At 34.2% G+C, this 26,777-nt stretch overlaps 1 protein-coding gene across 4 annotated transcripts in view; it reads left to right on the plus strand.

The window, feature by feature from the left end:
* Positions 1 to 26,777, plus strand: part of LOC106080666 (AN1-type zinc finger protein 5) — a 115,633-nt gene that overhangs the window by 3,597 nt on the left and 85,259 nt on the right. For 3 of the 4 annotated variants that reach the window (XM_059362519.1, XM_059362521.1, XM_059362522.1), the window contains exon 2: positions 26,622 to 26,717. The gene's annotated coding sequence lies outside the window, so the exon portion shown is untranslated. Of the gene's footprint in view, positions 1 to 1,650; positions 1,767 to 26,621; positions 26,718 to 26,777 lie in introns of those variants that run through there. The other variant, XM_059362520.1, reaches the window with a different exon arrangement.

The following is a 26,777-nucleotide window of genomic DNA, read 5'->3' on the forward strand; positions in this document are numbered from 1 at the left end:
TTTTCTGACAATAAAAAAAGTATGTGGATGCCACCACGCTTCTATATTTGTCCCACCACATTCATTCATTTAATTTGGTTGCTAGAAATGTTTTATTATCCTTGCACCTAAATCACAACGTTGTTCATTAAAAAAGTTGTCCATTTAGTTGTTGTATGAAGCTGAAAAATATGGCATGTCAATCAGCTGGTCTACAAATTAACAAAAGGGAGCAAACGAAAAGTGTACATGCAAAAAAAAAGGAACTGTGGAACTAGAAGAAGTGAAGAGATGGAACAAGTTCCTGCAGGTCCTAACCAATGGACTATTCCATCCGGATTTACCTAACTCTAGTGTTATGCTAAAAACAAACTGACATTTGAGCTAACGGCATGTGCCAATAACGGAATTGTACGATGGGTACATAAATATGTAATGTGATGGCACCTTAAGTACACCTTGCTATGTTTTTTTTATTTTTAATTTGGGTATTAAGTTCAGTTTTTACAGTGAAACTTCAAAATAGTGAAAAAGATCCGTGAAAACTTTTTCATTTGCGGTATGAAGTTCATCACTGACGAACGAAACGTTTTTCAACTTGGGCCAACATGATAAAAGGAATGGGCCAACATGATAAAAGGAATTTGGTTGCATATTCGTTCATTGTCTTTTAAATAAATAACAATTGTTGGCAAACATAGCTCTTCCACTTTTATTTTTTGTGATAAAGCTAGTGGTTAAATATGTTATGGGGATATTGCCTGTATGTCTTTTTATTTGCAAAAAACGCTTTTTGAGGATTTCTTTAATAAAGGAAACAATGTTTTGCGAAAATTTTCCTCAGTAAGTGATCTGAGTATTCTTTTAAGCTGAGTATTCTGTTTAGCTTTTCAAACGGAATGCTGTCAAACTCCATGTATAAAAAAACCTTGGCTAAAAATATGCGGAAATGTAGTACTCTGTCTACAGTGAGGAAAATGACAAAATAAATCAAAGTGGCAGCACTTGAAACCATTGTCGGCATCATTCTTGTATATTTTATTGGTTTCAATGGTTCGTTTGTCTTTATTTATTTGCGAAAAATAGAAAAACAATAAGTGCAGATAATAAAACGTGTTTCGGTATAGAGACAACAACATTTATTTGCTGTCAAAGTCCGCTCGCGGAACATTTAAAATTGTTCGCGACTATTCTGGAAGCATAGTCTGGATGATCACGGGAATTTTTAACTGTTCCGCGAGCGGAATTTGACAGTTGTTTTGTTTCTATTTTCATTCCAGAAGACGTTTTTTTATCTACACTTATGGTTTTATTATTTTTTTCGCAAATAAACTAAATAACAAGAAAAAACGAACCATTGAAACCAATTAAACAAAAATGATGGCGACAATGATCTGGAGCGTTGCCACTAAAATTTCTTTTTGCCTTTTTCTTCACTATTAACAGAATACTCCCTTTTCATCTATTTTTCTCTAGCGTTTCGCCGCCTTTTTTTTTGTGGAGTTTGACAGCATCCCGCCTGAACAGCTAAACAGTATACTTAGCCTTAACCGCTATACAATTTTGCCAACCACACTCGTCGTGTGTTCGGATTTAAGTTACCATCCAAAGAAAATCGTTTTATGCAGTAGTTATCGGTTATCGAAATATCGAAAGAAGTCAATCGAATATTGACGCGTTCGGTTAAAAATTATTGTGCTTAATTTTATTTTTGTACCAATATATTAAATGAATTCGTTGCAAATCCTGTGAAAAATATAAAGAATTGAAAGCGGGCACGTTTTAAGGTAGGTGGAATACAAAATCGAATTGTTTTTTAGGTTTAGCAGAAGCGGCGCGGATATTTGGGGGCAGGTTAAAATAGTGGGACAAGTTGAAAAATGGCGACAATTGCTGGTTTTGAAGACCTTTTGATGATTACAAAGGAAAGCGTAGCCCTAAATTGCTTTATTGTTTTCCAAATCCAACAACATGTAGCATCTAGTCTCGGGAGTTTTTTCAAAACCCTGTTTTTATTTGGAGTTTATAAGTTTGCAGTAAGCTTGGTTTTTTTTTAGACAACCTGACGCTTCTAGTGATTTCCCATTCATAAATGAAAATTTAGATTGTTGCTGGCGGATCCAACTCAAAAGTTTGGTTAGGTCAAGTTATTGTTCCCTCTAAAATCAGACTCAGACAATTTGTGTCCATTGCTGTATCACAGTAGTTACAGACACTAGCTCTGTTGCGGAAACGTAAAGTTGTTGTAGCCACTTTGGATGGGGAGGTAGCGTATCTCGTCAAGCTTCATAGTTGAGCAAGCTAGCTCGTTCCGGTCCATAGGATGGATCGCCATGGGAAACTTGTGCCGCCAATAATTGGCCTTGTCATAACGGACATTTCAAAAAGTTGACAAATTTTCACATTTTCATCTGGTTTTAGTGATTTTGTAGAAATTTCTCACAGATTTTGGCTGGCTGATCATATCGGAGGAAGCCTTTGAAATATTGCGCTACGACTTGAGTTGATCTGACCTAGATGCGACTACAGCTAAAATGATCAGTAATGTGCAATGTTCAAAATTGGCTGTGTCTTGTGTCGTTAATAAAATCCAGGTAGATGGGTGGCAATAGGAAAACATCTAACAAGTCTGGGAATATGAAAGATTCCCACTTGCATTAGTTGGTAGATAGATGAATACGTTTCTAACCAGCCGAACTGAGCGCAGTTTTTGCTGATTGATTTTTTAAATCTTTATCTTTTTTTTTTAATTTGCTTTGTTCAACTAACTTTATTTATCTAAGATTATTTAGAATTTGGCCTTATGCCATTGAAAAACCCAATACGGACACATTTACCATTAATTGTACAAATAGCATTTTGCTTTTTTTATTTGACTTTTTTTTCTTGACTCGAAGGTTTTGTGTAATGTTCTTTTGACAAGTTACCCAAAAGTACATCATCATCACCACCATTGCCATCAAAACATTCAACTCACTGTGTGGACTATGTTGCCAATTTTGACACAAGTTTTACATGATCTAATGCATTTTTCTGCATTTGAATTTTTTTTCTTTCGTATTTTTGTTGGCATTGCTTCAGTTGTCTATCAAAACGTTTAAAATGTCTTATGTGTAAACAATTTAATTAAAACAACAGGCGTGTAATCTATTTTTTTTGCTCTTTTTTGCCATTATATGATGATGTCTGATATTTCAATAGTTAATTTTTGCATGAGGCATACTAGAAACTTGGATTATTTCAAAGATTATAAAGAAACAAAGGTCAATAGATGTCCAGTTTGAATGGGTTTCACAATCTTGTTTTTGGGTTTTTTGCTTATTCATCATTTTTTCTTAGTAATGTGATAATTACTGCAGTTTAACTCATTTGTTTAGTCAATAAACAACAGTGTTTAATAAATTTATTTACCTTTTGTTTAATTTAATTTTTTTTTAATTCATAAAAACAAATTTTGTTTTTCAAATTTGCAAATTTGTTTCTTCGTTTCGTGTGTTTTTTTTGTTATTTCCTGAAAAATGTCGCAATACAAACAAATTCTATCGCAAAACAACAAGGCCAAAATGAGTCATATATATTTTTGTTTGAGGTAATTGCGGCTATGATTAACATGAAACAGCAAAAAAATAAGACGTATTAAAAAAAATTGCGGTATTTTAATCATGAAAATCGATAAGAAAATGGGGAGTGTGTGTTAGGAATTTAATTGAAATTCTTATTTCTTTTAGTCAAATTTTGTACGTAAATATTCTTGTGCCCCACGCTGGTGGAAATACCCAAGTTTCGACAAAAATCAACATTGCGCGTTTTTTACTTATTTAAAACTTTTTAATATTTGAAATAATTTTCTTTAATTATGTTTGTTTATATATTTTTAAAAATTTTATTTAATTTTTAATACATTTTTTTAATATATACGATTCATATTTTGTATAGATATACTGTGGTACAGGGTATTATAATTTAGTGCATTTGTTTGTAACACCCAGAAGGAAGAGAGATAGACCCATTAATAAGTATACCGATCGATTTAGAATCACTTTCTGATTCGATTTAGCAATGTCCGTTTGTCTGTCCATGTTAATTTGTGTACAAACTACAAGTCGCAGTTTTCATCCAATCATCTTCAAATTTGGTACAGGTTTACTTTTCGGCCAAGAGACGAAGCCTATTGTATTTGGAAAAAATTGGTTCAGATTTTGATATAGCTCCCATATATATGTTCGTTCGATTTCCAGTAATAATTCAATAAAATGGCCATTTGTAAACCGATTCTCTCGAAATTTTGCAGGAAAGATTTTCTTTTGACTCCCGACATTATTGGTGAATTTCATAGAACTCTGTTCAGATTTAGATATTGCTCTCTCATATATATATATATATATATATATTTATATCGCCCGATTTTCACTTCTAGAGCCACTGCAAGCGCATTAATTGACCAATCTTCCCAATACTTCATACAACGCAATCCTTGACGACTTCCTTACTGTCTGTAAAGTTTGCTCGAAATCGGTTCAGATTTAGATATAGCTCCCATTTATATGTTCCCCCGATTTGCAGTAATAATGCAATAAAATGGTCATTTGTTAACCGATTCTCTCGAAATTTAACAAGAATTATTTCCTTATGACTCACGACATTACTGGTGAATTTCATAGAAATCTGTTCGTATTTAGATATAGCTCTCATAAATATATATCGCCCGATTTTCACTCCTAGAGCCACTGCAAGCACATTTATTGACCAAAAATTTTGCACAACGCTTGCCTCAGTACCTACCACATTATCTGAGAAGTTTGCTCGAAATCGGTTCAGAATTAGAAAAAGCTCCCATGTATATGTTCGTTAGATTTTGGGTTATTTTCAATAATGTTGTAATATGTCAACCGTAGTTATGATTAACTCATCTGAAGCAGGCTTTGAAAATTGTGATATTGAGCTGAATTATGGCACATATCAATATTTTTGCCATACATAGGCTAAAAAAAGTCAAAATCTGCCATCTAGACTGATATGCCGATTTATGATTTCATGTCCATAAAAGCCGCATTATCGCACAATTTCGGTGAAATTTGGAACAACGAGTTGGAATACTTGAACTAAATATGGTCCACATATGACCATACTTAAATAGAGTTGCCATTTATACCGATCTGCGATTCACAGTTTTAGTCCTATCGTAGATTTATTTATTGCCCGATTTCACTAAAATTTATAATAATGAGTTGTACTAGGGAACTCAATATCCGAAAATAGTACCATATTTAGATACCCTACTGGAAATGGAACAGGGATAGGTCCCAAATCTGACACGGGATAGGTTCCAAACCTGTCACGGGATAGGTCCCAAATCTGTCACGGGATAGGTCCCAAACCTGTCATGGGATAGGTTCCAAACCAGTCACGGGATAGGTCCCAAACCTGTCACGGGATAGGTCCCAAATCTGTCACGGGATAGGTACTAAACCTGTTACGGGATAGGTACCAAACCTGTCACGGGGTAGATCCCAAACCATCAAGTCACCCGTGGAGCGATTTCTGCAGAACCCATATTGTCGGTCGCTAAGAAGACCATTGGACTCTAAGTATCTCACGAACCGATTATGGTCCAGAATGGACCATATTTGATATATGTATGTAGCTGACAAAAAGACCAATCTGCCGACATAAAGTCTTAGGCCCATGAAAGTCTTAATTATTGCTTGATTTGCAACCAAGAGTTGCAACGATCTTCCAATTTTGGGCCATAATACCTAAAAAAACTGATTACACTGAAAAAAAGGAACAATTGGTTGTATGACATCCCTTCACAACTGTATCGAATATGCGTCAAATCGGACCGTCAATAGCTTCCATGTGGAAGCAGAATCTTCCGGTTTAGGTTGAAAAAAATTTATATATTATCCGTTTACCATGAAATTTTCAAATTTTGCATTCCACTATGCAACATAGTGCAAACTCCTCACATATCAATGATTGCAGCCGATACAAGTTTAGGCTCAATGATAAGTGCCTCCTTTTTATAGACAAATCCGAACGGCGTGCCGCTGTGCAACACCTCTTTGTAGAGAAGTTTTTATGTGGCATAATACCTCACAAATGTTGCCAGCATTAGCATTTTTTTATGGTCTCCGTAGGATTCGCACACAGTCGTTGTTGTTGTTGTAGCAGTGTGTTGTACACTGAGGCGGCAGCCCTTGCCGATGAGAGACTTCATCGGATCAATCCGGTACGCACAACCGGCTGCCGGCTGGTATTACGCACCCAGGCGTTCAGCATCATAGGCGGACATGCTAATCTCTGCGCTACGGTGGCCTCCTCCGTCCGCCAGCCCGTCTTGTTTTGGTTTTTAATTTTTAAAAGTTTTTTTATATATCTTTACTTTAAAAGTTTTTGATTTGTTTTGTCAAAATAATTCACCGAACATTACCACAAAACTTTCCAAAATTTCTACCCATTAACCCAAGTTCCTGCTGACTGGCAAAATCCATTATTAAGATGAGTCACAATTTTTATTTAATATTAAGTTTTTTTCTGTTTTTTTTTTTGTTAAGATGATATCAATGTATGATACCATTGAATGAATGCTATGTTTAATCATATTTATAAAAAAAAATCAGCATTCTCATAGTATATAATTATAAGTAATTTATTGTTATATACAAAAACATCTTTGCCGAATATTTATAAAAAATGTTTTGAATCATCAAATGTTTAACTTTATACTTCAGGGGAAGATAAGGATGGGTGAGTCAAAAATCCAAGGTCTAAAAGTCCAGTAATAGTCACCTATCATATATACTCTTGCACATTAATTTATTAAAACCAGTAAGGAAGGGCAAAAGTCGGGCGGCGCCGACTGTATAATACCCTACACCTACCCAAAAAGCAAATGAGGGAGCTATATCCAATTCTGAACCAATTTTGATGGATCTGAAACGATATCCAACAAACTTTTCAGATATTGTGGTAATCCCCGAGGAAAGCGTTGTGCAAAATTGGCCAATAAATGCGCTTGCAGTGACCCTAGAAGTGAAAATCGGCAATATACATATATGACAGCTATATATAGATCTGAACCGATTTCTATGAAAATCAACAGTAATGTAGAAAGTCATAAGAAAATCCCTCCTGCCAAATTACGAGAGAATCGGTTAACAAATAAGCACTTTATTGCAATATTTCTCAAAATCGGACGAAAATATATATGGGAGCTATATCTAAATCTGAGCCGATTTGGAGCAAATTTCTCATATATTGTGGTAGTTGCCGAGGCAAATGTTGTACAAAGTTTTAGCAAGTTTGGTTAATAAATGCGCTTGCAGTGGCTTTAGAAGTGAAAATCGGTCGATGTACATATATGGCAGCTATATCTAAATCTGAACCGATTTCTACGAATTTCACCAGTAATTTTCAAAGTCATAAGAAAATCCCTCCTGCCAAATTACGAGAGAATCGGTTAACAAATAAGCACTTTATTGCAATATTTCTCAAAATCGAACGAACATATATATGGGAGCTATATCCAAATCTGAACCGATTTTTTTCCAATTTCAATATATTTCGTCTCTAGGTCGAATAACATGTCTGTACCCAATTTTGAGACGATCGGATGGGAACTGCGACCTGTACTTTACAGACGGACAGACAGATAGACAGACGGGCATAGCTAAATCGAATCAGAAAGTGATTCTGAGTCGATCGGTATACTTATCAATGGGTCTATCTCTCTTCCAAACAAATGCCCTAAGTTATAAAACTCTGTACCACAGTAGTGGCTTAGGGTATAATTAGGACCATTGTCAGGCCTTCTACTGATTTTCTTCTATTACTTGCTAACTTACGACTTTTTTCATTTATGTAACCAAGACAGAACCAAGGCTGCGCAAAAATAATAAATCCATCATTTGGGTCTTTCATGAGCTTGGGGCATTTTATGATCTGCAGTACATAAAATGCCGAGGTTTAAGTGGCAGTTTGTCATCAGACTCACTCAGACGTTTTCGTCTATCGTGGTTCCAGAGGAACAGGGGAGGGAGAGGGAGATGCCTCCTAGTTCCTGCAATTGAAACATTCAGATCGCTTTAACAAAAATGACAAGGAGAGCGTTTATCCTTCATCTGCCTTTAAGATATCTGACATTTGTACACTGAAAAAAAAGTTGGCCCAATTTTAAGATTTTTCCTTATTCGTAGGATTTTAGCAGTCAAAACGAGCCAAAGAACCAAAACTTTAAAATAAAGATGCTAAACATAAATTTAATTTTCATGGACGGACATTGCCATTCGTTTCAAATTTCAATTGCTGATTGATTTTTATTTTATTTCATAGATGACGGTCCAATTTTTTGAATTTTTTTTTTAACTTAGCATCTTAACCTATAAAAATTAAACATTTATAGACGCTCCTATTTGTTAGGCTATTTTGGGTCTTGCTACGATTCTCGGTTGTCTTGTCCCAAGTTAGCTTTCCTAATTTTTAACAAAATTTTGACCTTTATTTTAGGTTTTTATACCCTCCACCATAGGATGGGGAATATACTAATTTCGTCATAAAGCATATTCTTGATCGTCATGACGTGAAGTCGATCTAGCCATGTCTGTCCGTCCGTCTGTCTGTCGATAGCACGCTAACTTCGAAAGAGTAAAGCTAGGCGCTTGAAATTTTGCACAAATATTTTTTTAAAAGTGTAGGTCGGTTGGGATTGTTAATGGGTTAACTCGGTCCACGTTTTGATATAGCTACCATATCAACCGATCTGGCGTCTTGACTTCTTGAGCTTCCAGAGGACGCAATTCTGCACGTAGTTTTTTGGTATGACTCCCAACTGTGCAAGTATTGTCTAAATCAGTCCATAACCTGACAGGGCCACCATATAAACCGATCTCCCAATTAGACTTCTTGAGTCTCTAGAGGGCGTAACTCCTATCGGAGTACTGTGCCAAGTATGGTCATAATCGGTTGTTAACCTGATATAGCTGCCATATAAACCGACCTTGGGCCTTGATTTCTGGAGTTTCTAGAAGGCGCAATTCTTATCCGATTTGGCCGAAATTTTGCATGAATTGTTCTACTATGACTCCCAACAACTGTGCCAAGTATAGTCTAAACCATTCCATAACATGATATATCCACCATATAAACCAATCTCCCTATTAGACTTTTTGAGCCTCTAGAGTGAGTAATTCCTATCGATTTTGGCTCAAATTTAGCATGACGTGTTTCGTTATGACTGCTAACAATTGTGCTAAGTGTGGTTGAGATCGGTTGATAGCCTTCTATAGCTGCCATATAAACCGATCTTGGGTCTGGACTTCTTGAGCTTCTAGAGGGCCCAATTCTTATCCGAAATTTTGCATGAAGTGTTTAATTTTGATTTCCAACAACTCAGCCAAGTATATTCTAAATCAGTCTATAACCTGATATAGCCACCATATAAACCGATCTCCCGATTAGACTTTTTGGGCTTCTAGAGGACGCAATTCTTATCCAATACGGTTGAAATTTTGCATATGTCGTCTTGGTATGACATACAACAACAATTGTTCCAAGTATGGTCTAAAACGGTATATAACCTGATATAGCTGCCATATAAACCCACTTCCCAGTTTGGCCTTTTGAGCTTCTGGAGGGCGCAATTACTACTCGATTTGCCTGAAATTTTGGAGGTGGTGTTTTTCTATGAATGGTGTTTTTCTATTTGAAAAAGTCATTCAAAGAACTTGACAAATGCTATCTATGGAGGAGGTTAAATAAAATTCGGCCCGGCCGCACTTAGCACGCTTTTACTTGTTGTCTTTAATAACAAGACGCAAAGTTAAGTATTTATCAACCTGCCATTTAAAATAAAAAATCCCTGTAATAAAGGAAAATATTTTTCACCAAAGCGATTGTTTCCTTAAAAAGTTGGAAAATTGAGCATCTTTAAATTAAAATTGCTAATCTATGGCCCGAATCTTTAAAATTAGAACAAACATTTTTTCAATGTACCTTTTTTGAGTTAACAAATTGGGACTTGACCTTATGCCTTTTTCGCAACTCCAAGTGGCCTCTCGTTGACTTTTTAAGTATTTATTGGTTACAAAACGCCAATCCATCAATGCAACCCCATACAAATCACTTCACATGTAATCAGCCTCAAACACCCTTAAAAGTAGCCTCTGACGCCTAAAAACACTTGAACAACGTTTTTCATATTCATTAATCATTTAAATTTAATTTCGATAATGTTGAGTCTCTGCTTATTTTTTTTGGAATTGCATCATTTTTTTTCTGTTGAAATTCTTCTCTTCTTCTCTTCTTCTCATCTGCTTCAATATTTTGGAGTTTATTTATAATCACATGATGGTGGTTTTTGTATGCGTCGAATGTCAAAAAGATTTTTGCCATTTACGAAAATAGAAAAAAAGATAAACAAAATGATAAATTACTTGGAATCTGAATACTAAACATTCTTTTGGCTACTAGGTGTGTAGTAGTTGCTGCTGTTGTCTGTCACCATCACCACCACCAATACCAAAAAAAAAAAACATTATGTTGTAGTATATGACTTAAATTATAGAGATTTAACGAATTTCTGTCATCTTTGTATAAGACTGTGTCGACAAAATATTTTTGAACATTTTTTGGTATAACACGCGGAAGGATTGTAGAATAACAAAGATTAGAATGAATACAAACAGATAAAAACGTGCCGGGCCGAATATTGGGACCCACCACCATAGATTCTGCTAAAAATTTATAAAAAAACAAGCAGTAAAATAGAGAGATCGATTTATATGGGAGCTGTATGGGGCTATAAACCGATTCAGACCATATTAAACACTTATGTTGATGGTCATGAGAGGATGCGTCGTACAAAATCGGCAAATCGGATAATAATTGCGACCTCTAGAGGCTCAAGAAGTCAAAATCCCAGATCGGTTTATATGGCAGATATATCAGGTTATGAACCGATTTGAACCTTATTTGACACAGATGTTGAAAGTAAGAATAAAATACGTCATGCAAAATTTCAGCCAACTCGGATAGGAATTGCGCCCTCTAGAAGCTCAAGAAATCAAGTCCCCAGACCTGTTTATATGACAGCTAGATCAGGTTATGGACCGATTTGAACCATACTTGGCACAGTTGTTGAATATCATAACAAAGTACTTCGTGCAAAAATTCATTCAAATCGGATAAGAATTGCGCCCTCTAGAGGCTCAAGAAGTCAAGACCCAAGATCGGTTTATGTGACAGCTATATCAGGTTATGGACCAATTTGAACCATACTTGGCACAGTTGTTGGATATCATAACAAAACACGTCGTGCAAAATTTCATTCCAATCGGATAAGAATTGCGCCCTCTAGAGGCTCAAGAAGTCAAGACCCAAGATCGGTTTATGTGACAGCTATATCAGGTTATGGACCAATTTGGACCATACTTGGCACAGTTGTTGGATATCATAACAAAACACGTCGTGCAAAATTTCATTCCAATCGGATAAGAATTGCGCACTCTAGAGGCTCAAGAAGTCAAGACCCAAGATCGGTTTAAATGGCAGCTATTTCAAAACATGGACCGATATTGTCCATTTACAATACCAACCGACCTACACTAATAAGTATTTGTGCAAAATTTCAAGGGGCTAGCTTTACTCCTTCGGAAGTTTGCGTGCTTTCGACAGACAGACGGACGGACGGACATGGATCGACATAAAATGTCCCGACGATCAAGAATATATATACTGTATGGGGCCTCAGACGAATATTTCGAGTAGTTACAAACAGAATGACGAAATTAGTATACCCCCCATCCTATGGTGGAGGGTATAAAAATTATGCCCTACAACATAATTTTATTCTTCATACCGAATTTCTGTCAAACCAGCACAAATTAAAGCTTCTAGGAACCGAACAAGGATGATCGAGAGATCGGTTTAGATGGGAGCTATCTCAGGTTATAGACTGACTTTGGTCGAATTTGGCACAGTTGTTGGAATTCGTAACAAAACATGGCATGCAAAATGTCAGCCTAATCGGACGAAAATTGAGGCTAGTAAGGGCTCAAAAAGTCAAATCGGAAGATCGGTTTATATGGCAGCTATATCAGGTTATGCACCGATTTGAATCGTTCTTGGCACAGTTGTTGGAAGTCATAAAAGAAGACCCTGTGCAGTATTTCAGTCAAATGGGACAAAAATTGTGGCTTCAAGGAGCTCAAAAAGTCAAATCGAGAGATCAATTTATAAAGGGTGATTTTTTTGAGGTTAGGATTTTCATGCATTAGTATTTGACAGATCACGTGGAATTTCAGACATGGTGTCAAAGAGAAAGATGCTCAGTATGCTTTGACATTTCATCATGAATAGACTTACTAACGAGCAACGCTTGCAAATCATTGAATTTTATTACCAAAATCAGTGTTCGGTTCGAAATGTGTTCATTCACCGTAACGTTGCGTCCAACAGCATCTTTGAAAAAATACGGTCCAATGATTCCACCAGCGTACAAACCACACCAAACAGTGCATTTTTCGGGATGCATGGGCAGTTCTTGAACGGCTTCTGGTTGCTCTTCACTCCAAATGCGGCAATTTTGCTTATTTACGTAGCCATTCAACCAGAAATGAGCCTCATCGCTGAACGGTGAATGAACACATTTCGAACCGAACACTGATTTTGTTAATAAAATTCAATGATTTGCAAGCGTTGCTCGTTAGTAAGTCTATTCATGATGAAATGTCAAAGCATACTGAGCATCTTTCTCTTTGACACCATGTCTGAAATCCCACGTGATCTGTCAAATACTAATGCATGAAAATCCTAACCTCAAAAAAATCACCCTTTATATCTTTGTGGCCCGGCACCCAGAACAGGTGAATTTTGAACTGTTCAGCCATCTGGTTGAGATATCTGCGACAGACTAGGGTGGTTTTTGTGTTCAGTAATACGTTCTCCAGGGATTTAATGGCTGAGAAGATATTTATGCCAATTGTCGTAATGACATTATATCTTAGCCATTCCACCACATCCTTAATTGCAAGGATCACCGCTTGATACACACTGTTAAGTTACTAAAACAGAGCACACAAAAATTTCGCACCACCCATCTCCAAAATCTGGCGTTTCTTAAAATTAGGTTAAGTGGAGGGTTTCTGCAATGGAAAAAGAAAGCCAGAGAACACCACACACACACAAAGCACTATGGGACGAGTTTAATCTTTGGTAACAAGACTTTTCAATCATATTTGGAGTGAATGCTTCAAGCGCCGTACGTTGGCATGTTGTTTTTGTATCGAATTTTTTGCGAAAACGCTTTTATGATATAAATACCACATTATAAACCCTGTCCCCCAGCTGTTTCTTTCTCAATGCATGTGTTTGTGTAATGACAGATTTTTTGTCTACACAATTACACTACTCCCATGGCTTACATGTGATTTTGTTTGTATTGATAGCTTCAAACTACGAGCAACGGCTCTCGCTGTTGTTCCGTGTGCCCAGATTCGAATCCTGGCCGAGCTCTGTCGATTTTTTTATTTTCAATTTTTTTTGCCAAATTTAATATTTTTAGTAATAATAGTTTGCTAAAAAAGTACATTTCTATGGAATTTTTGTTTTTGGCTGAGGAACGCATATTTTATTTTTTACTTACTGCTATATTTTGGTGGACTCCCTTAACCATTTTCAGGGATTTTGAGAGATGATTCACGATCTGTTATTCGTTTTCATTTATTCGTCAAAGTTATGAGCGAACTACTTTCTTTGCATCCACAAAGGTTTACATCATCAGTGTCTCCACTTCCTCCTTTAATGTGAGCATACCTTGTTAGAAAGCCCTTGTTTCCTATGAAGCAATAGCTCGAAAAGAGGACATTATCACAAAATTATCTGAAAGATATATAGTCTAATAAAGTCCTCGTTCAATTTTTGTTCATATTTTACAGATTAGTATTTAGTTTCACTTATGTGCGATAAATCCTTCCGCATAGTGGTTATGGTATATATTTTTTTAAACAATACAAATTCCTTGCACAATGTCTGTCTAATCCATTAAGATAACAATTTGTAATATTCATGGGGGGGTTTTATAATTCTTCTAAAAAATAAAAACCATTCAATCATTTGACGAGCCATGGTATAGATTTCAACATAAAATCTTAGCGAAATACACCCACAATTGTTTCTTCCCCATAATTCTAGACAACGGCTATGGTGGCTTTGGTTGACGATTATTCATTCTGTTGACATAATTTGAAATATGTCGCAAACGATTTATGCTGATCTTCCTCCTATCTGTTGGAATGGATTTTTTTTCTTTCGCTTTTGTCAAACGCATAGCGCAAATATGTATTCTGCGTTTGTTTAAGATTTCCAACATATGGCACAAATTTGTTTTTAATTATAGGAATTGGTTTTTTGCAGTCTATAGAATCCCATCATTTTAAAAGATTGTCAGAATGAGGACATTTATGACATGTAAATGCAAATTTTGTAGTTATTTTAAGTAAAAAAAAATTAAAGTTGTGCATTTTTTTTCAATTTAACGCATAAGCGGAAAATATTCGAGTTTAATATACAATTTTACAAATTTGTTCGAAAACATTCTATTAAGGAACAGCGTCAAAGTCTTTACGAATTTCAACTTTATCAAATATTGATTCCAGCGCATTACTTACTTTAATTGGCTATGACAGAACATTTCTTCCACTAGCTGAACGTAGAATAGCGTTTCAAGCGCCTCGATCTTCTGTGCTCATTTTATAATCTCTGACACCCAGTTGCGAGGTGTCGTCCCGGTTTGCTTGTACCACCTTAAAAAGTCTTCTTTGCTGGAGCTTCTTCATCCATTCTAACAACATGACCTTGCCAACGCAGCCGTTGTATTTTGATACGTGTAACTATGCTACTGTCGTCATATAGCTCGTGGTTCATACGACGCCTATGTTCCTCATTAACGCAAACTGGTCTATATATTTTACGAAGAATCTTTCACTCAAATACAAGTACTCATGCCTCAGAACCATATAACAACACGGGTAGTATCAGTGTCTTGCATAGCGTAATCTTCGTCTGTCTGAGAGGTGGCCTTGTTTCTAAACTGCTTACTTAGTCCAAAGTAGCATCTCTTTGCCAGGTGTTATTCGTTTCGGTTACGGCGGTGCCGAGGTAGATAAAGTTACTGACTATCTTAAAGTTGTGGTTCCCAACTTTCTCCATTTTCTTTATCTGCTCGGTTGTACAAGGCGTTTTGGGAGTTGAAACCATCCTTTTCGTCTTATATCCATTTACTGCCAGACCCATTTTCACTGACTCTCTTTCGATTATTTCAAAGGCTGCAGTTACTACTTCCGGTGACCGAGCTATGATGTCGATGTCGTCGGCATAGCCAAGTAGCATGTGTTCTCATGTGATTATTGTGCCATATCTATTCAGATCTGCATCTCGTATAATCTTCTCCAGCAGGATAAAGAGATCACACGATAGGCTGTCTCCTTGTCTGAAACCTCGTTTGATATTCAATGGTTCCGAGAGATTCGTTCCTATTCTTACTGAGAAACGCGTATCAGCAAGTGTCATACTGCAGAGTCTTATTAATTTTGCAGGGATACCAAACTCAGACATGGCTTGAAATACCTTTTAACCTAAAGTGGTATAGAAAGTCCTTCTCGGGTCTTTTTCAGGATTTGGCGCAGTGTATCTGGTCCAGGGTGGATTTACCAGGTCGAAAGCCGCATTGTTAGGGCCCAATTATCTCATTGACTTTAGGTCTTAATCTTTAACACAGTACGCTCGAGAGTATCTTGTATGCGATGGGAAGGAGACTTATTCCTCTGTAGTTGGCACATTCCATCTTGTCTCCTTTCTTGTGTACTGGACATAGTATGCTGAGGTTCCAATCATCGCAGATAAGCTGATGCACACGCCTTAACGTGTCACCTCCGTGTCACCTCTTAAATAGTTAAATAGGGTAACCCGTCGGCTCCTGCTGCCTTGTTGTTCTTCAGTCGGGTCACTGCAACTTGGACCTCATTCTGACTAGGAGATAAACATTCTATTCCATCATCAGGGATTGGTTCTGCGGCATCCTCTTCGTCGGCGCCAACGTCGGACACTAGCAGTTGGGTAAAATGTTCTTCCCATATCTTCAGCATGCAAGAGGATGTACCTGCACCAAAGCCACCGGTTTGATGTTTAAGTATTTGGTAGAATTTCCCGACTTCATTCTGACTCCTGTACATTTCAATTCGTTCATATTCACATCTTTCCATTTCCTTTTTCTCCTTCATATGGCACGTTGCTACTGATTGCAGTGTGGCTCTGTATGCCGCATTCTTGGCTTCAGTAGCATCTCGATACTCTTGGAAGGCTTCCGGTACCCAAGTACGGATTTCGCGGCATTTTCCATGGAGTAGGCAATGGTTTGCCACTGCTCCATTATATCATCGGAACAAGGAGTGCTTTCATCAAAATTTGCATTTGCAATAACTCGCCTTGTCATCTCGAGTAAAATTGGCACTCAGTATTTATTTAAGAGCCAGTGCCACCTGACTCCTCATTAAGACTCTCCTGTCGAAAATCGCTGACTGCATGCGGCCGCATTTGCAGCTACTCCGCATAAAAACATAGCTTTCCACCATCCGCAGCCTGTGGAAGCTCCCGGTACCTTTCAGCAAAGCTTCCCGTGATAACGATGGACACCACATAAGTCGGAGCTCAAAGTTTCCGCCTGTGTGGTGCTCATAGTTATGCCGTGTCGGCCGACCAGCGCGTTACACATCTCCAAAATCCATTGGCAAAATTTTAAAATTTTAGGTTATGTTAAAAATTTTTTAGTATTTCTAGGAATGTAGGAAATATACTCCTACATTGAAGACTTTAATCTTTTACAGTGGATACAAAAGATTTTGCTCAACCAAACTGTACTCCTATATATAGTGAACCACTTTTTGTGCCATTCTAAGTTGCATGCCCGGATTACTAGTGCAGGGGTCGTGAGTTCGAAAAACACCAGAGGTTTTCGCTCACATTTATAATTGTCTATTTGGGTTGGTTTAAAGCTTGCCACTCTAACCTACCGCATCATTTCGAAGTTAGTTTTTTATGCATCATCAGTGTCTCTGCGACCACTTTTGAAGTCATCACTTTTGTAACACTTTGAGCCATTGCTTGGCCTTTTATTCATATGAAATAGTAAAACATAGTCCCGCTTAGCACAATATCACTCTCACTAGCTTAGATTAGATTAGCCCATAGTAAAATTCTAAGTTGGACTATCGATGTCCGTCCTACAAAACCAAGCTATTTTCCCAACGAAAAGTAATATCTGTTCTGTTTCATAACAAAAAGCTTCCGTAGAAGGCAATCTCCTTAATTTAAGAGCATCGAGAATAATTCTTGTCCGATTTGGCTTATGATGTTCTAGTTTCACCATTCAAGTGTGCTTCAAATCGGTTCTTTAACATGGTTCCTAATTAAATTAATATTCCGATTTGATTTCTTAAGCACCTACAGGGCGCCATTTGTATTTGTATGGACCAAAATGTTGAATGTGGAATTCTGTTATGACTTTTAGTAATCACATTTAGAATGGCCAAACGGATTCATGACCTTATGCAGCTACAGCGGTCAAAAAAAGTATTCATCATTCAATGTTTTTTTTTTAATAAGTTTACAAAAGACAATTGGAATAAAAACATATTAAACTAATGATGCAGTAGTGCTTGTGTGATATATATGTACACAATTTCATTGTTTTTAAAGAAAAAAATAGTATTTATTGGAACAAAAAAGGCCATTTTACAGCTGAACACAAAAAATTAAACAAAAAAAGTATTCATCATTGCAAAAAAACAAAAAAATAAATAACATAATTTAAAAAAATTAATACTTTGTTATTCGACCACCGCGTCTTATAACTTCTTTTAAACGGTTTGACATCGATTGGACTAATTTAGCGGTTATATTTTGGTCTATATTAGTCCATTCCTCCATTATCACCTGTTGCATTTGACTCTTGCTCGAAAAATTGCGCGTTCTCAATTTGCGTTCGAGATGTTCCCAAAGATGTTCAATTGGGTTCAAGTCGGGACTTTGAGGAGGAGTTTGAATGACTTTGGGGCAGTTATACAGCATCCACATCTTGGTATTTAAAGCAGAATGTTTGGGGTCATTATCTTGATAATATTGAAAGTTATTACCAAGCCCAAGTTTTACAGCACTATCTTTTAAATTCCTCTTTAAAATGTCAATGTAATACTTATGATCCATTACTCCATTAATAATTTCAAGATTTCCCGCTCCTGAAGCCGCCATACACCCCCAAACCATTAAACCACCTCCACCATGTTTTACAGTAGCAACTGTGTTTCGTTCTTCAAGCTCTGTATTTGGTTTTCTGTACACTATGACCTTTCCATCGCACCCAAAAAGATTAAACTTGTTCTCGTCTGCAAAAATGACTGTTTTCCAAAATGATTCGGGCTGTTTTACATACATTTTTGCGAAGTTTAGCCTTTTCACTCGGTTTATTTTATTTATAAAGGGCTTCTTACGTGCAGTTCTTCCTCTGTAACTATGCCTTTTGAGTGTATTTCGAATTGTTTGTGTAGTAACTTCCTTCCCTAAATATTCCATAGTGTTTTTACGAAGAATGGTCGCATTTGTCTTCGGAGTTTTCTGAACTTGCCGCACTAGCCAACGCACCAGATCTTGGTTTATTGTCAACAGTTTTCGTTTCTGTCCACTTTCTGATGATGGATTGTATAGTAGATCGTGGTCTATTTAATATTTCACTGATAGTTTTTTGAGTTAAACCATTCCTGTGGTGTTTTATTATCAAAACTTTTACCTCATCAGAAACCTCGTTTTGCTTACGACCCATTTTGACAAAAACTATATTTTCAATGAAATTAAATATTTGCTGTCAAGGGCAAAGCCTCCTTTACTAAATAAAACAGAAAAGGGGGATTCCCAAATAATATTTGAATTTGACTTTGATGATAGCACATCAATGATGAATACTTTTTTTGTTCTGTTTTTGGTGTTATTATATAAAATTGCATTTTTTGCGCTAATTAAATTTATTTTTTGAATTTATTTTAAAACATATTACGAAAAATAAACTATTGCATAAAACTGCATTATTTGTTTACTTTAAATTTTCTTCAATTACCCAAAATAAGTGAATTTATTATCAATTTTGCTAATGATGAATACTTTTTTTGACCGCTGTATATCCATTTGGATTCTCCCTGCAGCATACAAAATATTCGAAAAAACTTTCCGAACGCCATCTTAAGTGGAGGGTATATAAAATCTGCCCTGGCCAAACAAAGGTAGGTAGAGCTGTTGCTGCGAATGTCTTAATCTTTTATTTAAATAAAAAATAATCTTTATAACATAATGAAAAAAATAAACAATTTTTAAATCAGAAAAAATACATATTTCACCACAGGTTTCTAAGAACAAGACAATTCGTTTGTTTAACACGATTTGAAGATAAATGATGTCATTTAACATCGAAGTAGGTAATTTTTCACACATTGTTAACCTATTTAAGAAGGAAAAAATAAAAAAAAATATTAACAGTTACCAAACACTAAAGTAAAGGCCATGAAGATTGAAATTCTCATTACTAAACTTCGTCATGTTATGATGAAAATAAATTTACCAACAAAAGCATAAAAGAAACACACAAAAAAAGTTGATGAATTGCACAAAAAGTAGGTAATCTTTGCCATAAATTTGAACGATGAAAGAATAATAATTAGTTGTATTTTTGTTCTCGTTTTTTGTTCTTATCGAAGAAAAATGTATGCCCTTTCAGCAATAGAGAGTGCTTTCTCAATCCTAATGAGATGATTGTTGGTGTGTAAAAATACCATATTCATGATCTGCTGTCACGATCTTTCTTTAGGCAGCCAAGCTGCTGGCCGGCACCACCCCTCTGCTGCTTCTTCTACCCTGTGTTTCTTCTTTTCGAGATTCTTTATTTATTTGTTTGTCTTTAAAACAAATTACATAACATTTGTTAGAAATATATTTATTTTAAAATGTTTTTGGTTTTTCTAAATTTATTTTTCGTTTGTTTTTTTTTTGTTTGGGTCTTTGCGCTAGGTGATGATTTTCATTCATTCGAAAGGAAAGATATAGAATGATTTTTTACCAAAGTGAAAAAAAGAGCACAGGGACGTCTGCAAGGGATGGGGGTAGAAGAACTTCTAGAAGTAAGCATTTCTTACTGAAATCAAGCAAATGCGGCCGGACAGAATCTTATATACCCTCCACCATGGATCGCATTTGTCGAGTTAATAATTGCACTCTCTAGTAGCTCCAGAGATGGCCTGTCAGAAACAGTGACGTATATGACATACATTTCCGACGTATATTACATACGTCGAAAACGTCGTAAACCTAGCCAAAAAACTAGGTTTCTGACAGAAAAAAAAAAAAAAAATTCGAACGAAAATATGTCGAATTTTCGATCTGATTAACTAAAAATTTTGGCATAAGTATTAACACTCCATGTACCGTTTCACTTGACACTTCCTCAGATGTCATGCATTTTTAACATATGTCGTTTAGAACAGCTTTCAAAAAGCAAATTAAAACGGGAGAAGCAAATAATTTTGCAAAAGGATACAAAATAATTGCAATTTCTAAATATAATTGATGAAAACTAATAATTTATTGATTTTTTGCTTCACGAAAAAATCCTTAAACGTTACTTTATAAATTGACTTGAAATTTGCGTATATTTCCAATTTATTGTGTGAAAAATGTAAATGCAAAAATTTAAAAAAAAAACTTAATATTTCTTTTATTGCGAAATTTTTTTACATATAAACTCTTCTATATACAACAAATAAGTGACAATAATATTTGTTAAAAATAGAACTTTTACACTGAGTTATTAAGGTTTATGACGTTTGCGACTTTTTCTACGTTTTATACAAGTATACGACGTTTTCGACTTTTACAACTTTTTGACAGTCGGAAACCTAAAAAATCGTCTTACGGACCATCTCTGAGTAGCTCAAGAAGTCAAGATTCAAGATCGGTTTATATGGCAGCTATATCAGGTTTTGAACCGATTTGAACCATACTTATCACAGTAGTTGGTAGTCAGTAGTCATAATAAAACACCTCAAGCAAAATTTCAGCCAAATCGGATAGGAATTGCTCACTCTAGAGGCTCAAAAAATCAAGACCCCAAGTTTATAGCACAGCTATACTTAGCACAGTTGTTGGAAATCATAACAAAACACGTCACGCAAAATTTCAGCCAAATCGGATAAGAATTGCGCCCTCTAGTGGCTCAAGAAATCAAGATCCAAGATCGGTTTATATGGCAGCTATATTCGGTTATCTACCAATTTGAACCATACTTGGCACAGTTGTTGAAAGTCATAACGAAACACGTCATGTAAGATTTCAGCCAAACCGGATAGGAATTGCGCCCTCTAGAGCCTCATAACGAAACGTGTCATTCAAAATTTCAGCCAAATAGGATAGGAATTGCGTCGTCTAGAGGCTCAGAAAGTCAAGACCCGAGATCAGTTTATATGACAGCTATATCAGGTTATCAACCGATTTGTGAACCATGCTTGGCACAGTCATAACGAAACACGCCATGTAAAATTTCAGCCAAATTGGATAGGAATTGCGCTCTCTAGAGGCTCAAGAAATCAAGACCCCAGATCGGTTTATAAGTCAGCTTTACCAAAACAAGGACCGATATGGCTCATTTTCAATCCCAACCGACCTAGACTAATAAAAAGTATTAGTGCAAATTTTCAAGCGGTTGGCTTCGTTCCTTTGAAAGTTAGCGTGCTTCCGACAGGCAAACGGACGGACGGTCAAGAATATATATTCTTTATGGGGTCTCAGACGAATAATTTGAGGAGTTACAAACAGAATGATGAAGTTAGTATACTCCCATCCTATGGTGGAGGGTATAAAAGTGGTGTGGGTTGGCTTTTTTAGCTTCTAAAAAGTTTTTCGTTAAAAAGACCCCAAAACAAAATTGGTCCCAAAAAAAATTTTTTTACACAACCGCAACTTGGAAATTTTTGTTTTCATTTTATGATAAAAAAATCTTATCAAGATAAATTAAAAGTACTAAAATTTTCTTTAAGACTAAACAAAAAGACATCATGGGGATTTCTTGCACTTTTAAACGCAATTTCCGAATTTTCTTTCAACTTGGTGGTATTTTTTGACCCCCCTCCATATAACATGCAAAAAATTCCCACAAGATTTGCTCTTTAGGCTTTAAGGCAATTTGGGGATATTTTTCATTTTGATAGTAAAGTTATTTTGTTTTGAAAAAACGTCTGACACATGTTATGCCCAAAATTAATAATGAAATTTACCCCAAACATGAGGCTTTTTTCTCAATACGAATAGGGGCAATATACCATTTTTCGCAAAGACTTAATAGGATGCTCGTGACACAATTTTTGATCCAGTGCTGAATTTTCCATAAATTTTGTGTTAATTTTACACAAAAAAATTTGGGCTGAAAATGCAAACAAAAGCCCCAAAGTATTTGTTCTTTGGGCTTAATGCAATTGGGGCTTAATGCTTGTAGAATAACCCCAAACGAAAGCCCCAAAGTATTTGTTCTTTGGGCTTAATGCAATTGAGGCTAGTTTTCATTTTGGTGCCTAGGTAAGTTTGGAGGGCCCCTAACGCAGAGGGTAGCATGTCCCCGCTATGATGCTGAACCCAAATATGGGACTATTTTTCACATTACGAGTGAGGCAATATTTCACGAGGGTCCATTTTTTCGCAAAGACTTAATAGGATGTTCGTGGTGAAATTTTTGATCAAGTCCTGTATATATAAATTTTGTCTTACACAAAAAATTTGGGCTAAAAATGCTTGTTGAATAACCCCGAACAAAAGCCCCAAATTTTTTACTATTTGGGCTTAATGCAATTGGGGCTATTTTTAATTTTGGTGTCTAGGTAATTTTGGAGGGCACCGTGGCGCAGAGGGGTAGCATGTCCGCCTATGACGCTAAATGCCTGAGTTCGAATCCTGGCAAGGCCAGTAGAAAAACATTTTTCTGCGGTGGTTTTCCCCTCCAATTTCTGGCAACATTTGTGAGGTACTATGCCATGTAAAAACTTTTCCCCAAAGAGGTGTCGCACTGCGGCACACCCTTCGAACTCGGCTATAAAAAAAGATGCGCCTTACATTGAGCTTAAACTTGAATAGGACTGCTCTCATTGATATGTTTGCCTCTGTTCCTCTTTGGAATGTTCATGGGCAAAATTTGCAATTTTCCTGGGTAATTTTGCATTACATTAGGTCACAAATGATGTGATCATCCATTTGACCAAAAAGAAAATTTACCCCAATTTTGGGGTCATTCTTCTCATTTCAAAATGGGACAATTGACAATCGTAGGTCAAGTCCTTAATTTTCTAAAAATTTGGCGATATATTTTTTTTCACAAAATATTTGGGCTAAAATTTGCTTGTAGAATAACTCCAAAACAAGAATGCAAGAAAACCCCAAAATTTTTAGCTGTTTTTTAATTGTGCAAGGAAATTTCGGTGCTATTTTTTATATTAATGTTGGAGTAATTTTGACATTTATTTGGAGCAAAAATGCTTGACTATCAATGTTGTGACCAAAATTCATCATGCAATTTGACCTAATTTTTTGGTCACATTTCTCACTACGAATTGGAACATATTTCCTGGCGCCATGTTTCATTGAGCCTTTTAAGAGGGTGGGTATTGCAGGAAAAATTTTAAGGGGTTTGAAATTTGGTAATTTTCTGAATTTGTAGAATTTTTAAAAATTTAATAATATTGGAGAACACAAAAATAAGTTTTGGTCTATGACTCAACTTTTCTGGGATTTTTTTTTGTTTTTCTTCTAATTGCGAAACTAAATAACCCCCCCACATTGGCTATGGCCCGATTTTAGGAACCATAATTTTTCTCAATATTTTTCGATATTAATTTTCTCAACGAAAAAATAATGAACATTTCCACATATCTGCATTTTCAGCATGTGAATCTGAATCGGTTTGTTGTTCATTGAATACTTTGCGCTGGATTCCATATATTCGCAAATATAAAAATGAATGGATTTTTGTGCGTCCGCACCATCATTTTTGTTTATTTTGAAATATAAACTAAACAATGAATCAAGCGAGATGGTGGACTAGAAAAATCCAAAAAGCCAAATAAAATAGAAACGAAAAAATTGGAACATAACAAATTATTTGACCCAAATTTTGGTTTATTCGATTTTTCTGTTCTTTTTTTTTGTGGAGGGGTTTGTTCTTATGATAACGTTGAATGAATGGTTGGTGAATGGCTATCTGTTTTGTGGTAAGGGCAAGGGGAGATACTACTAGTCGACACCGTCTATATGAAATTGTTCTGTGTTCGTATAGTATTTCCGTTAAAACTTTAGAACTATTCGATATTTATAGCCACCCTTTTATTTTGAAAGAGTCCAGTCATTTAATTTATGGCATATGATATACTACAACTCATTCAAGCGAAAAAAGTCATATATTTTGCCTTATCTCTTTCGCTTTTTGTTTTTGGGTCAGACAGACAAACATGGAACAAAATTAGCCATTAAAGTTTGGGGGGGATAAACAATTTTTAGAGATGTAAAAGCCTACTTTAACCGTTTCTATATATAACCAACCAATCTATGTATACCCTACACCACTATTGAGGTAGTAGAAAGATAGACCCGTTAATAAGTTTCTACTCTGAATCACTATCTGATTCGATTTAGCTATGTCTGTCTGTCTGGAAAGCCCACTATCTTTTGAAGGAATAAAGTTAAACGCTTGACATTTTTTACAAATAATTCTTACTAGTGTAGTTCGGATGGAATTGTAAATGGGCCATATCGGTTCTTGTTTTGATATAGCACCCATATAAATCGATCTCGCGAATAAAGTTGATAAGCTTGAGCGCAATTCTTAACCGATTGGTAAGAATTTGTTAACTTTGTCTTTGTGACTTGTAGTTTTATTTCTTTTCGCTTTTATTTTGTTTTGTTATTATTTATATTTTTTTCTATTTATTTTTTTTTTTTAATTTTTTTTATTGTTTGTTTTTTATTTTTTTTAAATTTTTTTTATTTATTATTTTTTTATTTATTTTTTATTTAATTCAATTTTTTCATATTTTTTTTTTATTTTATTCAATTTTTTAATATTTTTTTTTTATTTTATTCAATTTTTTAATATTTTTTTTTTATTTTATTCAATTTTTTAATATTTTTTTTATTTTTTTTTATTTTTTTTTATTTTTTTTTTTATTTTTTTTTTATTTATTTTTTTTTTATTTATTTTTTTTTTATTTATTTTTTTTTTTATTTTTTTATTTTTTTTTTTATTTTTTTTATTTTTTTTTATATTTTTTTTGTTTTTTATTATTTTTGTTGTATGTTTTATTATTTTTGTTGTATTTTTTATTATTTTTTTGTTTTATTTTTTATTTTTGTTATATTTTTTTTGTTGTATTTTTTATTATTTTTTGTTGTATTTTTTATTTAATTTTTTTATTTTTTTTTAATTTGGTTTTTTTATATATTTTTAATATTTTGTTTTTCTTTACTTCTAAATTTTTTTTGTTTATTTTTTTTTTAATTTCTTTTATTTTTTAATTTATTTAATTTCTTAATTTCTTTTATATTTTAATTTTTATTTTTTTAAATTTATATTTTATTAATTTTTATTTTTTTTTATATTTTTTAATTCTATTTATTTTTTTTTTATTTATTTTCATTTATTTTTTAATAATAATTTTTATCCTAATTAATATTTTGTATTTTTTTTTTTATTTTTTTTAATATTTTGTTTTTTTTTTAAATTTTTTTTTTATTTTGTATATCTTTTTAATTTTTTTAATTTTTTTTTATTTTTTATATTTTTTAATTTGTTTTTTTATTTTTATATTTTTTTTTAATTTTTGTTTTTATTATTATTTTTATTTTATTTGTTTTTAATTTTTGTTTTTTTTTTTAATTTAAATTTAAATTTTTTTTAATTTTTATTTTAAATTTTTATATATTTTTTATTTATATTTTTTTTTAATTTTTATATTTATTTTTTTTTTAATTTTTATATTTTTATTTTTTTTTTTTTAATTTTTAATGTAATTTTTTTAATCTTAATTATTTTTAATTTAATTTTTTTTTAATTTGTTTTTGTTTTAATTGCTGTTTTTTTAATTTTTTATGTATTTGAATGTATTTTTTTCAATGAATTTTTAATTTTTTTAATGTTTTGTTTTTGCACTTTTTTACTTCTACTTTTATTTTTAATTTCTTCATCATACTTTTATTGTTTGTATTATTTTCGAATTATTTAATTACCATTTACTAAAATGTTCTTGAGTTTGAAATCAAACAGACAATTTAGAAAAACCTTGATATTGTTGTTAACCATCACTCGCACACACAGAGGAGACAGCTTTCAATTTATGGTTAAATTAGCCATTGTAATAATGAATAAATCGACTTACTGTTCATAAAAAATTGTTCGATTGTATGGTTTTTATTTTTGTGTTGTTGTCTAACTTTTATATAGACAAAGGTTTCTTTGTTCATTACTTTAGTACACATATATTTATGTGATATCTTTCCCTCTCTTCTCTTTGCAGTTCAAATTTTTTGGATTTAACGGTTTTACACAATTGATGTACATCATTGACATCATTAAACAACAAACGATCGTTTGGAAAACATTGTAAAGAAAAGTAAGTATTTGAATGAAATTTAGATTATTAATATCTTAAAATTAGTGTCATTCGAGTTTT

The sequence above is a fragment of the Stomoxys calcitrans genome, chromosome 2 (genome assembly GCF_963082655.1).
Source record: "Stomoxys calcitrans chromosome 2, idStoCalc2.1, whole genome shotgun sequence".
NCBI lineage: Eukaryota > Metazoa > Arthropoda > Insecta > Diptera > Muscidae > Stomoxys > Stomoxys calcitrans.